The sequence below is a fragment of the Lithobates pipiens genome, unplaced genomic scaffold (genome assembly GCF_037356315.1).
Source record: "Lithobates pipiens isolate NorthernLeopardFrog02 unplaced genomic scaffold, aLitPip1_a1.2 Scaffold_16, whole genome shotgun sequence".
Lineage (NCBI taxonomy): Eukaryota > Metazoa > Chordata > Amphibia > Anura > Ranidae > Lithobates > Lithobates pipiens.
This window is the reverse complement of record NW_027507748.1, coordinates 557,066,132-557,082,078: the sequence shown is the minus strand read 5'-3', so window position 1 is coordinate 557,082,078 and position 15,947 is coordinate 557,066,132. Positions and strand designations below refer to the sequence as shown.

The following is a 15,947-nucleotide window of genomic DNA, read 5'->3' as shown; positions in this document are numbered from 1 at the left end:
AGTGTGAGAATTAAAAAAGGGACATATTTTGGGCTTGTACTAAGAGCAACCAAAATTAGTTATCACTTCCAAATGGTAAAGTGTGGAGCTCCAAATTCCAAAATATATAAAGTATCCAAAAGGGTATTCCCTTGTCAAATTGTTCATTAAAATATAACTAAAGGCATTTTTCTATTTTTTTGGATAGCGTGGAGAGGGGTTAGATTCCCTCTCTGTTCCTCCATTAGGGATATTAATTTTCTATTTTTCCATTATCATTATCCATCATTACCATTATCATCAAAAGTAGGGGCCCTTTTACATGGGTGCCTTCCATTACAATCAACAAAAGGATCTATGAGCTGATCCCCTGCTGATCAGAGCAGAGCAGGTGGGTGACAGGTCCGATATTACACAGCCCATAGTAGGCCTTCAAAAAGACGTAAAGTAATATAAAATGTCAACAAACAGAATATGTGCTTAAAGAGGGATTCCACCTACAAAAAAAATTGTAAAAAGCCAGCAGCTATAAATACTACAGCTGCTGACTTTTAAATAAATGGACACTCACCTGTCCCGGGGTCCAGCGATGCCGGCAGCCAAGGCCAATCGATCGCTCGGCTCTCGGCTGCTGCCGCCACCATTCTAGGTGAGGGAAATCAGGAAGTGAAGCGAATCGGCTTCACTTCCCGGTTCCCTACTGCGCATGCGCGAGTCGCGCAGCGCAATAGGAATTGTCTGCGCTGTCTCCGAGACCCGTGTGTGTCCCAGCAGACAGCGCGGCAGGACAGGAAATGGCGTAGACTCCCATGGGAGTCTATGCCCGGAAGTGGGTGTAAATACCTGTCTTTGACAGGTATCTCCACCCCCCTCCCCCCTGAAAGGTGCCAATAGTGACACCGGAGGGGGGGAGGGTTCCAATCAGCGGAAGTTCCACTTTAGGGTGGAACCCCGCTTTAAGGGTCCATTCACAGATGAAACCAGATGAAGCAAGATGCATTTGACACCACTCCAACTGCATAGACTGTCTAAAATTCAGGTTATCCTATGGGCGTAGTTCACACTATTGCAGTGCAAAAAAGCACAGTAAGCTGCATTTTTGTTGCACTGCAAATGCACAGAAATGCGCGAATATACAATATTTTATTGTATCTTTTCATGTGACAACACTGAAGAAATTACACTTTGCTACAATGCAAAGTAGTGAGTGTACAGCTTGTATAACAGTGTACATTTTTTGTCCCCCTAAAATAACTCAACATAACTCAACATGCCGCCATTAATGTCTAAGCTGCTGGCAACAAAAGTACACCCTTAAGTGAAAATGTCCAAATAGCCAATTGAGAATTCGTTTTCTGATATAAAAGGTTTACAAAGTGTGAATAGTTTGGTATATTTCTGCACAGTGGGGTCTGTGATTATTATCAGCAATGTGACCTCAGGGGTTAGTGCAAGGGTAGTTCCTGTAGCCTGATTATTATCTGCAAGGGCCTTTTCCCCAAACTCCTGCAAAAGGGAGCATGCTCAAATCTCATGTAGAAAAGAAGCCTCCATGTTCCCACAGTGGTGACATGATGAGGACCTATCAGGGTAAATAGCAGGTAGTCTCTGAGGCATATAGTAAGCTTTATGCAGAAATTTAAATTAAATAAAGCGACCTCGTGCAGAGAAAAAATTTGTGACATAGGAAGAGACACAGCCCTCCCAGTCCTCCTCACTTATGAAAGGAACATTTTGTTGCCACTTCAAAAAGACCTTGGTCAGTTTAGAGGACGGAGTTATCACGAGGTGGAAGTACAGTGAGGACAGGGGAGCATGCAGAACTTGAGGACAGAAGGCATTCTATACTGTCTCTGACTCGAGCGTGACTCCACCAGGAAACTGGTGTTGAAAGGCGTGCCTCACCTGCAAGTACCTGAAACATCCAATTGGGGAGGTTATAAGCCATCTTAAGCTCTGGAACAGTACTTCGCATACCCTCAGTCACCAGGTGTTTCAACATCACCACCCCTCTAGAGGTCCATACTTGAGGGTCAGGTATGCTATGCAGGTGAGGGAGGCTGGGGTTGTCCCAGAGGGGCACATGAGGGGAGCATGTCTCGGGGGGGGGGGCACTTCTCATTTGTGTGTTTTTTACACGAAGAGGAGATACTTATTCCTCCAGCACTCCACTTTACACATTGGAATGTTTAGCTACGCTAAGAAAAGATTCTAATAGACTTTCATTCACAATCTGATTATATCGGGCACACTGTGGATTTGTTTGGATCAACTTTAGTGTACTGGAGCTGGCACTACTGGACTTTTCACTGTATTTTCTGCACAGATTATTTGTATTTTTTTTTTTTTTTTTGTACAGTTTTTGGTCATTTTTGTACAAGATATATGCATTTTTGCAAAGGTGTTTTGCAATTTGCACAGAGATATATTTATATTGACGATTTTGCACATTCCTGCATTTTTTTGCACGTTGATCATTTGTATTTGTTTGTTTGCAATTTTGCACAAGCCATTTGTTTATTTGCACCGATTGGCTCATTTGCACTACCATACACCAAGTATATATATCCCAGTGTTTTTAGTCACTTATCTGGGGCACTTTGCACTTTGATATCACTAATATCTGGCTGTATCAGCTATTAGTAATTTTTTGCACGTTTATGTTTATGATTGATTTAATTTATACTACTACCTTTAGCAACCTATTTTTGTATTTAATGAGAACAGCGCAGCACGACCCCCCTCATTCATTCATTCCAGCCTGAACACTGCCGCGAAAACTAGGTCAGCAGGGGGAGCAGGATCAGGTCAAAGTACGAGTAGACTGGTCCACCCAGGCGTATCCCTCGATTATTAAAGCGGTCAACCCATATCAGCGGGGTCTGCATGGCCGGCCTAAAACGTGCAGCATGTAAGGGATAGATCAGGGATTTGTCCCAGTTGACCTTGACTCCAGAATATGATCCAAAGTCATTATCTGTAGGGCTGCTGGGGGGAAGAGAAGACATCCGTTAAAAACAGGAGAAAGTCATCAGCATACAAGGATATTTGACGGGGTGCTTTAAATTCTTTCTTATTTATTTTACTTTTTATTTACACTGTCCCTTTAAAAAAAAAAAAAAAGAAATTAAAATTGGATCTTTTAGTCCTATTACAAGGAATGTAAACATCCCTTTTACTAGAAAAAAGCATGACAGGACCTCTTTAATGTGAGATCTGGGGTCAAAAAGCCCTCAGATCTCATATTTAAACTTAAAAGCAATAAGAAAAAAAAAAATTGTCCCTTTAAGGCTGCTGGACGGAAGTGACAATTGGTTGGAGAGGGGCTGGGCACCTCTCCCACCAACGATAAAAGTGATCTTGTGGCAAATCCGCTGCAGGGACCACTTATCTCAAAGTGGACCACCCGCCATTGAAGAAAATACCGGGGTTATGGACATTATATGCTGCCTTAACAACGGTATTTATGTAGCGATGTAAAACCATGGTGGGCGGTCTGGAAGTGGTTAAGGCGAAGAACACAGGGTTTATCCGATTTCTGGGGAACTAAAGCAGAAAATTCTAGTTTGGTAAACAGTATTTGACAGTGTAAAAGAGCAACACAACTTAAAGAGGAGAGCCAGTTTAAAAAAAAAAAAAAAAAAAATTTAAAAGTCAGCAGCTGCAAACACTGTAGCTGCTGACTTTTAATAAGCACACTTACCTGTCCAGGGCGCCCGCGATGTTGGTTGCCCGAGGCTGACCTGTCCCTTGGTCTCGGGTCCCGGCGCCGCCATTTTGGCTAAGGGAAACAGGCAGTGGAGCCTTGCAGCTTCACTGCCCGTTTCCTACTGCGCATGCGCGAGTCGCGCAGTGCTTTGTGAATGGGGCACGCTGTGTTCTGGGACACACAGTTCCCAGAACACAGCGCGATCCATTACCCAGAAGACGCCGCACGGAGGAGAGAAGACAGAAGATCTCCGCGGAGGAGGAAGAGGCAGATTAGGATGATGTGCCTAGCAACAGGCAATTCTGGTAAGTTAAACAAAACAAAAAAAACAAAAAAAGGTAGCCCTCCACTTTAATTTATAATCTCCAAAAAAGTTTCTGAGCGTCAATGCAAAGCAGTATTTTGGGTGCATGTTACCAAAGATACCAAATAATAGGATAAGCATCTGTTTTAGAACAAAATGTAATCTCCTTGTAGTATACCCTTTACAGGAGAAGGAAAGGAGTAAATGAAACATTTGCATGGTGGTCGGATGAATCTCATTTCTGTCAAGCCAGTCATTGGCCTTCCAGGGGAATGGAAAAAATGAGATTCTCCACCAGCGGTAATGCACTGTCTGGCTGGAAATAGAATTACATACAGAAGCTTTAAAGATTGAAGTATTTTCTTGAGATCACAGAATTTGGCCCCTTGCCTGTGGACTTCAGCAAAAAAAAGTTCAGGAAATAATGAGATTGTTTGCCCCCATTTAATTAGTATTAGCTATCTTTGCAATTTAGGAGCCTTGCAAGGATAGGTCTTGGGGGGGTGATCACGGGAGAGAGGCCCGATTATTCTATGCGTACTTCCAACCACAAAAAGTGGGGCGATGGGTTCAAAACCAAATACTTGCAGGATCCAATTTCCCATAAAGTCTATGGAGCTTGGGGGAGGCGTGGTCTCAGCATGGAAAGCGTGAAGACGTGTCTTCCCTGAACTCCTGGTAAGCTGCTCCTTAGCAGCTCTTTCGAACAGAATTACCCCTCCCATCATAGACTCTCCACCCTGCCCAGAAAGTCATGGAAGTGGTACCACAGTCCCTAAGCTGCCGCTGCCTGCATGGAACGATACCTGGTCCTGGTACAGCCGTCTGCTTCCATCCCGGACCCAGCCAAGATGGCGCCGACATCTGCCACGAGGACGTAGCCCAGCTTGCCTGCAGCTGGAAGAGGGGGCGCGAGGTATGATCATGGCAATGACATGCCACCCTTCTCACCATCTAGTGATCTTTCTCCTTGCCTGGCCCGCTCACTATCCCTCACATCACTTGGCAGCCCTGGGGGAGCTCGGCGGCTCACTGCTACATACAGTGGGCGGACTCAGGGCTCCACTATACACACAGAACTCCCAGTACCAGGCCTCAGAATCCAGTGTGCCATTGATTTTAACACCGCACATGCAAGCCGCAGTAAGCCCTGTTACCATAGCCTTGCCATCATGGGAGTCCTCTCTGCCCTTCTCCACCTTTAAATGAACAGTCATTGGGAGCCCTCCTGCAAAAATTACCCATTAGAGAGGATTTCGATTCACTAGCCTCCCGAGTGGAGGCAGCACTTCGAGGGGAGCTCTCAGAATTTAAACAGGAAGTAGCTGATGTGTCCACACTAGAAACTGATGCTGCCGCCCTCCACCAAGGAATTTCGAGTTTATACAGTACACATAATGAGGTGTCAGACCAAGTTGCACAGCTACATCTGCTATTAGATGACCTAGAAAATCCCAATCGCAGATGCAACATTAGAATTTGTGGTCTGCCTGAAGCCACTTGACAGGCAGACCTCAAGGTAACTATCTGCCATATTTAACAACTGCTTGGAGCGCCCCTCTGAGACCACCACTGACAGGGTCCACAGGACCTAAGGATCCAGGGGTCGCGCTGAAGACAGACCCAGAGAGGTCCTCTACTGCCTGAACAATTACTCCGTTAAGGAAGACATACTTCAATGGGCATGGCACAAGAGGCACTTGAACTTTGATGGTGCACAGATCCTTCTACCAGATGTATCCCGGAGGACCCTTCAGATGTGCCATTGTATGAAGCCCTTACTTGAGAAGTTTGGCGAACTGTGGATCACCTACAAGTGGGGCCATCCTTTCCATCTGATTGCACGGAAGGGGGGCAGATCGTACACTCTTCGGCACCCCTCGGATCTTCCAGTATTCTTCAGATCTCTAGAGATGCCCCCTGTGTCTCTCCCCAATTGGCTTGCATTTGTCCTACCACCGAGCAATAGCAATCCCGCTGTGAATCTAACTGGCAGACCCCAGCGGCCCTGGTAAAACCACCGGTTTCAACGCAAAAGACCACCAGTTCCTCAGGATAACGAGCCTTAATTCTCTAACGTAAGAACTGCATCCTTGTTAACGCACTGTCCAGGGTCCAGAGACCCCCTACATGTAGATGTCATGCAGTACCTTAACCGGTACCGGATACTTCACTTGCTGAGAACTCCTAGAGCAGGAGACTCTCTTTGGAAACACTTCTTGGGTCCTAGGTCCCCTAGCTATGATCAACCCCTGGGGAAAATTTTCAGAGTCTTAGGCACTGGGTTGAATTACTTGATGGGAGGGGGTACTGTATGGACTTCCTTGTCTGATCCACATTGGGGTCAACACCCGGGGTGGGAGAGCCCAGCTGGACTTTCAGAACAGACAGGGGTTGGAGAACCACCTAGGGCAGGGATATGCAATTAGCAGACCTCCAGCTGTTGCAAAACTACAAATCCCATCATGCCTCTGCCTCTGTGTGTCATGCTTGTGGCTGTCAGAGTCTTGCTATGCCTCATGGGATTTGTACTTCTGCAACAGCTGGAGGTCCGCTATTTGCATATCCCTGACCTAGGGCATTCCCTGGGGGGGGGGGTCCTCTACCCACTTTTCCCGCACGACATGCAGATTTGACCTGCTAGGGGTTAAGTAATAGAGCAATCATATCATTACGCTCTCTCTCACTAGGATTCATGAATAGCTTGTGGGGTTGGAGGGGGGCTCCTGAGGAGTTTTTGGGAGCATGTACCTTTACTAGTATATTTAGGCCATAAAGGTGCCCCTTTGGTGCCAAATCCCTGTGTGCCCCTCCACCTCATATGTATAAGTATTTGAGGGATTTTGTTTGTTTTTATATATATATATATATATATATATATATATATATATATATATATATATATATATATATATATATATATATATATATATATATATATATATATATATATATATATATATATATATATACACACATATACATATACATATATATACATACACACACACACACACACACATATATATATACACATATATACATACATACATACACACACACACACACCTCACAATATGATGTTGAGAATGCTCAATCGGGGATGTGTGTTCTGCTGCACTTAGTCCTAGGTTATTCTCAGGGGGGTTTACCCCCCTTTTTTTCTTCACCCCAAAGCTCCACTGTAGCGGGCTTAGTCGACTGGTGCAGCAGCACACACACTCCCTGATCTTGTTCACCCCTAAATTGCCTTGGTTTAATTTTGCAGGGGGGGCATTATTCTCTACAGACGTCCCCTGTTTGGGCATATATAGCGCTTAATTGCATAGGCTTAAACATGCAACTATATACAGCTAGCACTTCTGAGGGGTCAAGCAAGGGAGCCGCAGCTTGCTCTCGTCGGGCTTCATCTATTGGGGATCAAGCGGTCTCTCAATCTAACGATTTCTGGTTTTGTTCAACAATGAGGTGTTGAATTTTTAATCTATTATGCGTAAGAGCAGTTCAATTTTTTTTTCATTAGAACTGCTACTTTTAGAGCCGCTTTTGGCACAGGGCTGTTTGGGGAGTTCCTGCGGCCTGGGGGCTCAACCTCTGAACTGCCCTACCTCATCCACCACTAGGCCTTGGCTGCCCTTTTTGGCAATAGCCCTTTATCTGGAGACACAGTTTTGCCCATTTCGGCCACACCTCTTTTCTCACCTCTAACTTCCTATATTCTTCTTACCCTCTTTTACTGTTCCTCCTCTCCCCTTCTCTTCCTTTTTCATCCCTTACTCCAACCCCCCCCAGTAAGGGGCCTCAGCGATCCAGTTGTCTTGCTGAACTATGGGGCAAAGACCCTCGAGTTGCATTCTTGCAAGAAACACATTATCGAGCTGATAGGATTCAGAAACTATACAGCATTCCCCAACAGCATACCATAGTGCGTAGCTCTCATCTAAATCAAGAAGGCACGTGTATCCTCCTGGCCAAAACTGTACCCTGGCAGCTCTTAGACCTCCATACTGATCAAGAGGGTAGATACCTCTTTGTAAAGGGTAAACGCCAGTTGCAGAGGTTCACCCTGGCTAACTTGCATCTTCCAAATGTGGAGCAGCTTCCAGTGTTTAAGACATGTCTATCCACCTTGGCTTCTTTTGTAGAGGGTACTCTTGTGTTAGGGGGAGACCTTAACCTCACCAATGATCCCTGCAAAGATTATTCGACAGGCTCCTCTGCCCTATTCCAGCGAACCTGAACTCGAGTTAAGAGTGAGCAATGATAATGAAGAAACTATCTAGAGGCTAATCCTGAAGGTCCTCGCCACATCCCAGAAAAATATTTGGAAATAGGAGGATGCCCCAAGGGATAGTATGGGCAAGAGACCATAAACAGGATAATCAAAAAAAATACAAAAAGTATAAATGTGTATACATTTATTTAATGTAGAACAATATGGACATCTAAAAACATAAAGTGGAACTGAGATATCAATATAGAAATACAGTTTGCTCAATACTGCAGTATACAATGCATAAATTGACTTTAAGTCAAAAGTATTAATACAATGTAAATATTGCAGAAAAAAAACCCTACATGTTTCGAAAACCACAAAAAAGATTTTTTCCTTTTTGTAGCATGCCTACTTCCTTCTTCAGGGGTTGGAGAAGAGCTTGCTGATATATTTATATCAAGAGAAGTATATATGCATGAATAAACAGGAATTCTTAAACCGTAATATAACAAGTAACAATTGTTTTCAGAAAGGCAGATACATGTAATATTGATACAAATACTCACAAATCACATGTTCCTTTTTAAAAATAAAATTAAAAAAAAAGAGATGATACATAGTGTCATTGCAAAAGGATGGTCTAAAAATCCACTAGGCTGTATAACGATCATGGGGTAGGGGCAGATAAGATACTGCCCTAATCACTAGGATCATACTACCAACTGAAGTATATCAAGAGTCTAGTGTTAAATGGATCTGTATAGGAAGCCGGAACAATTTCCACTCCTGCAGAGCTTGCGGGAACCACCAAGAAAAAAGGGGGAAGCGTGCATGAAGAGCACAGATCTAGCAAAAAATAAATAAAAAATGATTTTATATATATATATATATATATATATATATATATATATATATATATATATATATATATATATATATATATATACACACACACACACACACACATATACATTGTATTGTTGTCCTAAATGACTGATGGTGATAAATAGAATCCACCTGTGTGTAATCAAGTCACTGTATAAATGCACCTGCTCTGTGATAGTCTCAGGGTTCTGTTGAAAGCGCAGAGAGAATCATGAAGACCAAGGAACACACCAGGCAGGTCCGTAATACTGTTGTGGAGAAGTTTAAAGCCGGATTTGGATACAAAAAGATTTCCCAAGCTTTAAACATCCCAAGGAGCACTGTGCAAGCGATCATTTTGAAATGGAAGGAGTATCAGACCACTGCAAATCTACCAAGACCTGGCCGTCCCTCTAAACTTTCAGCTCAGACAAGGAGAAGACTGATCAGAGATGCAGTCAAGAGGCCCATGATCACTCTGGATGAACTGCAGAGAACTACAGCTGAGGTGGGAGAGTCTGTCCATAGGACAACAATCAGTCGTACACTGCACAAATCTGGCCTTTATGGAAGAGTGGCAAGAAGAAAGCCATTTCTCAAAGATATCCATAAAAAGTCTCGTCTAAAGTTTGCCACAAGCCACCTGGGAGACACACCAAACATGTGGAAGAGGGTGCTCTGGTCAGATGAAACCAAAATCAAACTTTTTGCCCACAATGCAAAACGATACGTTTGGCGTAAAAGCAACACAACTCATCATCCTCAACACACCATCCCCACTGTCAAACATGGTGGTGGCAGCATCATGGTTTGGGCCTTCTTTTCTTCAGCAGGGACAGGGAAAATGGTTCAAATTGAGGGGAAGATGGATGCAGCCAAATACAGGACCATTCTGGATGAAAACCTGTTGGAGTCTGCAAAAGACCTGAAACTGGGACGGAGATTTATCTTCCAACAAGACAATGATCCCAAACATACAGCAAAATCTACAAAGAAATGGTTCACAAATCAAGCGTATATACAAGGCAGACAAATAAACGGGTTGTCTTACCTTTGGTATTGTTCCTCAAAAAATTCATGCAGATGAAATAACCACCTAAGCTGTGCAGCAATCATGTGCTGCACATGAACGATTTAAATAGCTAGGGAGTGAAGATGGACAGAAGTTGTCAGCCAATTGCCACGCTCCAATCTCACTGGAAAAAGTCTCACAATACCAGACTCCTAGATCAGCCACTTGGCGATTAAATGAATCCCTCTACAGGAACCGGAAATTAAAGCAGATATTCTACGAGAGTTAGACCTCTTTTTCGAGAGTAACAAAGCCTCTTTCTATATGGTCTGCACATAAGTGCTATATTAGAGGAATGTTTATTAAACATGGTCACAGATTCAAGGTTGAGAGAGCGAAAGCACTGTCCGGACTGCTCTCCAAACTCTACAACTGCGAAAGGCAACATAAAAAACGCACCCAGATAAGGACCTAGGAGGCAGAAGTAACCAAACTACAAGAACAAATTAAGGAACACTCCTTATTTCAAGCCAAAAACAAGCTATTGAAGGCACGCAGAGCCCTATATGAATATGGACACAAATGCAGCAGATCTTTAGCAAACGCCATTCAAACCCAACGTAACTTGTCACACATTCCAGCATTGTCCAATCCCCACAGGTACCAAAATCCATAAGTACCTGGAGATAGAGTCCTTCCATGCTTTCTACGAGGCACTTTACAACCTGCACCCCAACACTCCTATGGACTAACCCCCAGATAGGATGAAGGCAATAGATGCCTACCTTGGAGCTGCAAACCTGCCCTCTCTTAGTGCAGAGGAAGTGGAGTTGCTCTCATAACCTATATCCAAGGATGAACTAATGAGGGGAAAGCGCCTGGCCCTGATGGTTTTTCAATTTCTTATTACAAAAACTTCCAAACACAGCTAGAAACCCATTTTGTTACCGACTTTCATGCAATTCTAGACAACCACAACATGCCAACAGACCTTTTACAGGCAAACATCACTGTAACCCCCCCAAGCCCGGGAAGGTCCCGCTCCTCTGCGCCAGCTATAGGCCCATCTCCTTTCTTAATTGTGACCTTAAGCTGTTCACTAAAAATCTGGCAGAGAGACGGGTCAATTCTCCAGTGTATAATCCCCTTGGATCAGGTTGGGTTTATCTGCAGCTGAGAAGCACTGGACAACACGATCAGGACGATGTCATAGCAAGGGCCAAACATCTTAATTCACCATTCATTCTGTTATCTACAGATGCCAAAAAAGCATTCGACAGGGTGAATTGATGCCAACAACCATCCTATCTTGGATTTCTGCCATCTACTCAACCCCTACAGCAAAGATCAAGATAAATAAATGGAGTAGCTTCCATTTAGTAATGGCACAAAACAAGGGTGCCTGCTTTCCCCACTCCTCTTCATACTTTCTTTGGAACCCCTGTTGCAACACATTAGGCTCAACCCTGACATTAGAGAATTCGACACCAGCACATACCACCATAAAATTTCTGCTTATGCGGACGATCTACTGTTCTACATCTCAGAACCGCATATCTCTCTACGGTCCTCTTATCAGCAATACGAGCTTATAGTGCCCTGTCAGATTTTAAAATCAATTTGCAAAAGTTGGAAGCCCTTAACATTTCTCTTACTGCAAACTCTCTCAATCTCCTTAGTGGCAACTTTCCCTTCTGATGGGCTCCTCAAGCTATCCAATACCTAGGCACTAAGATACCCTCCAACCGTCACCTCATTTACCAACTCAACTTCCAGCCCCTTCTGAACACTTTTTCTACAGACTTAGACAGGTGGAAGAACATGGTGATTTCTTGGTTTGGTAGATTCAATGTTTTAAAGATGAACATTGTGCCAAAGCTGCTTACCTCTTACAAGCATTACCAAATAGGATACTGCAGAGTTTTGTTTGTAAACTCCGAACAATTTTTATTAACTACGTCTGGCAGGGCAAATCTTCACAGCTCAGGAAATCCCTTTTACAGAGACCAAAGCTCAGAGGAGGAGTTGGCCTCCCCAACCCAGCTCTATATTGTGCAGCTGTCCACATGAATAGATTAGTAGATTGGTGCAGACACCCAACTCATAAATTATGGATGTCCTTGGAGCAGGATACAGTGCTGACCCCCTGGCGGGCCTGCCCTGGTGTGGGATCAGTTACTCAAGATTTTCCTCTCCACACCCATTAATCAAACCCACCTTGCACGAGCTCCACAGATACTACAGGATAGCAGAGATGGCCAGTTTTCCCGCTCCATTAATGTCTATTATGGGTGACCACGAGTTTATATCAGGTATCTCTGACAGGGATTTCCAGCTTCAGCCAGAAAGGAGATTGGTTAGAGCCTCTTCCTTTCTTGGGTCCTCTGAGTGGATTGACCCCTCAAGCTCATACCCCACCCTTAATTCCTACATTTTGGGCAAGTGGAAGATCTCACAACTATCACATTTTCTTCGATCCCTCCAAGATCATGGCTGCTTTTGTAGACAACCCACGCTGTTTGAGGATCAATGCCTGGGAGATGGGCCCATACAGAAATCTCTACCCTGTTCTTATAATATTCTACTAGCAGCCACATCTCAACATGATTCCCCGTATCTGAGGAAATTGGAGAGAGACCTTAACGTTATGTTCACGGAAGATCAAAAGAATCGTATCCTTTTATGTGTGCATCCCTTTGCAGAATATATCAGGAGATCACATTCAAGATCCTGACGTGCTGGTACAAGACCCCATCAGTGCTAGCGTCAATATTCCCAGGACATAGCTCTTTGTGCTGGAAGTGTAGTACCCAGACTGGCACACTACTTCACATCCTCTGGGAGTGTCCGATGACGGCACCTTTTTGGCAACGGATCCTGCAGATCATCTGCAAGCTTACGGCTATCTCCCTTCATGATAATCTGGCAGCTGTACTCTTGAACTTGACCCCTATAACCTGTGGTTATCACAAATCTTTAATGAAACACCTTTGAATGCAGCAAGGGCCTGTGTCCCCAGAAAGTGGAAGCAACAGTCTCCACCCTTGGTATCACAGTGGTTTGCCAGGGTGAACAACATACAGAAGATGGGACGCATGGGCCCTTGGGGAAAGAGGGGAGGAGCACAATACACGCTGGGATCTGTTCCAGTTCTCCAACGACTATGGGGCATACACTTGAGCAATTTTCTTCATGAGAACCTGGAGCCGTTGACCCCATCAAAACACTCCACCCTCCCTTCCCTCTTACTCCTCACCCCCCCCCCCCAAAACTCTCTATCCTCCCTTCTCTCTTACTCCCCTCTTTCTGTCCCTTTAATTGCCCTTCTTCCCCCCACCCCTTCTGATCCCATTTCCCTTCTTTTCTATCCCTTCCTGACATCTAAGGTGTTGCCCATTTTTCTATATTATCCAGAAAAAATCTACTGGTATGCAATGATCAATAGGTGCCGCCCCTACAAAACCGGGGAAGAGAGCCGTATCTGGCACAGTTTAAGATATATAGGTGATGCTCCCTACCTCACAATGACTCGGTACCTGCTAGTCAGGGTCGCATTCGTTTCACCCTCTGTCTTTTTCTTACAGATATGTGTATGACCCATAAAACTATTTTATTTTATAATTTGAGGTTCCCACCACAGTACAGGTTTAAAAACAGGCTATATTTCTTGTATTATTATTATTCAAGATTTATATAGCGCCAACAGTTTACACAGTGCTTTACAATGTATAGGGGGGACAACACAATTACAGTACAGTTCACTACAAAAGGTACAGGAGGGCCCTGTTCGTAGAGCTTACATTCTAAAGGGAGGGGGTGGTACAAAAAGGTAATAGCTGCAGCGAATGTTTTGTTGGGGGCGGCTCGGGACAGTTGTTAGGCTGGTGTGGGATAGGCTTCCCTGAATAAATTAGTTTTCAGGAATCTCCTAAAGGTGAACAGGGTAAGGGCTGATCAGACATACTGGGGCAGGATGTTCCAGAGGATGGGAGAGGCTCTGGAGAAGTCTTGAAGGTGAGCATGGGAGGAGGTAACAAGGGAGCTAGAAAGCAGGAGGTCCTGGGAGGAGTAGAGGGGACGTCTGCAGATGAGGTTGGTTATGTAGATGGGGGCGATGTTGTGAATGGCCTTGTATGTTATGGTTACCATTTTGAAATTTACACGGTGAGGTAGGTGAAGCCAGTGAAGTTATTGGCAGAGAGGAGCAGCAGTCATGGATTGGTTAGTGAGGTGTATTAGTCTAGCAGCAGAATTCATAATAGACTGAAGGGGGGATAGCCTGCTTAAGGGTAGGCCATTAAGGAGAGAGTTGTAGTAGTCAAGGCGGGAAATAATCAAGGAGTGAATAAGTTGCTTTGTGTTGTCATTAGTTAGGAAGGGTCGAATAACCCACAGTTGACAGTTTTTTCATATGGCTGTAAGGGAACTTTGCTGGTTTTCTCGCTGATATCCTCTGCCTATTTTATATGATGATATTAATGTATTTTTCTGGATGTCATTAGTTACCGTATGTAATGCCATACCTTATTGTTCAATCCGTATACCTTAAATAAAAGGATAAAAAAAAAAAAAAAAAAAAAAAAAGTCTATGGAGCTTGAGCACTCTGAACTCAGGTAGGCCTACAATGTGCACATTATTAAACCATTAAACCATTTCAAATAGCATAACTTAGACTAGGTTTGTTATGATAATATTTTATCATCCCTACACCAGTGTGACTTTATCCTCAATACACTCATCTTCCATTTTAGTGTTGAAGTGCATTCAAGTATTAAAAAAAAAAAAAAAAAATGAATTGCTCCTAAACAATCCCCAAGTTTGCTTTAAGTATGTCAAGCGAGGTCCCGCATTTATTAAGTGCAGTGAGGACCTCCAGTAGGCAGTGGCAGCTGGTGCTCAAAATTCTTGGGGGGCGCAAACAAACAGAAAAATTCTGAAAACAAAAAAAAAAAAAACATGAATTGCAGCCTCACTGTGCCCATCAATTGCAAATTGCAGCCACTGTGCCATCAATTGCAGCCACTGTTCCTTCAATTGCAGCCACTTCTTTAGCCCAGTCCACTTGCTTGGTCTGCAAAGCAATGCTGCTTAAGCCATCATGTTGGCGGTCTTATGCTACCTGGTCACGTTCATTCTAGATGCCAAAAAGGGGTTCACACACTGCACCAGAGGCAGCTGATGCTGGAGGTGACCCTTGAGTGGTTTAACAGCAAGCAAGATCTTTGTAGAAGTACAGGTGGGAGCTCAGAGATGAGTCTCAAAATATATAGAACCCATACAGACTGTTCCACCATACTTCCTTCAGTAAATGCACAGACATCCAAACCCATGTAGTTTTACGCTGTCAAAAAAGTGTATCCAACGCTTTAGATTGTGTACAAAAGGGCTAAATCAGATATTTTATATAAATATTTATATTAAAAACATTGTAAAATTAGCAAAGAATCCAGTCCTGAAACACTGTACAAATCCAATACTATAGCAACGCTCCTGTCAGTCCATTTAAAACATGACCGGCATTTATATGTTTTATCATATAAGGGATAGACGTACAACATTTAGTGAATACAGTTCTGAAGAAGGATGGTGGCCCTAGTAGATATTGTTAATGTGCACCTACACCCAGACCCACACTGTACGATTTACACTCCCCAAGGGGTTCAAACTAACCATAAATTAGTAAATCACAAAAATGGACTGACAGGAGCGCTAATAATTATATTATATATACACATATATATATATATATATATATATATATATACATATACACACACACACACATACATACACATACATACATACACATACATATACATACACACACACACACACATATACACATGCATGCATGCAATACAT

At 43.5% G+C, this 15,947-nt stretch overlaps 1 protein-coding gene across 1 annotated transcript in view; it reads right to left on the bottom strand.

Moving 5' to 3' along the window:
* LRP1 (LDL receptor related protein 1) overlaps positions 1-15,947 on the bottom strand; it is a 475,004-nt gene that overhangs the window by 361,779 nt on the left and 97,278 nt on the right.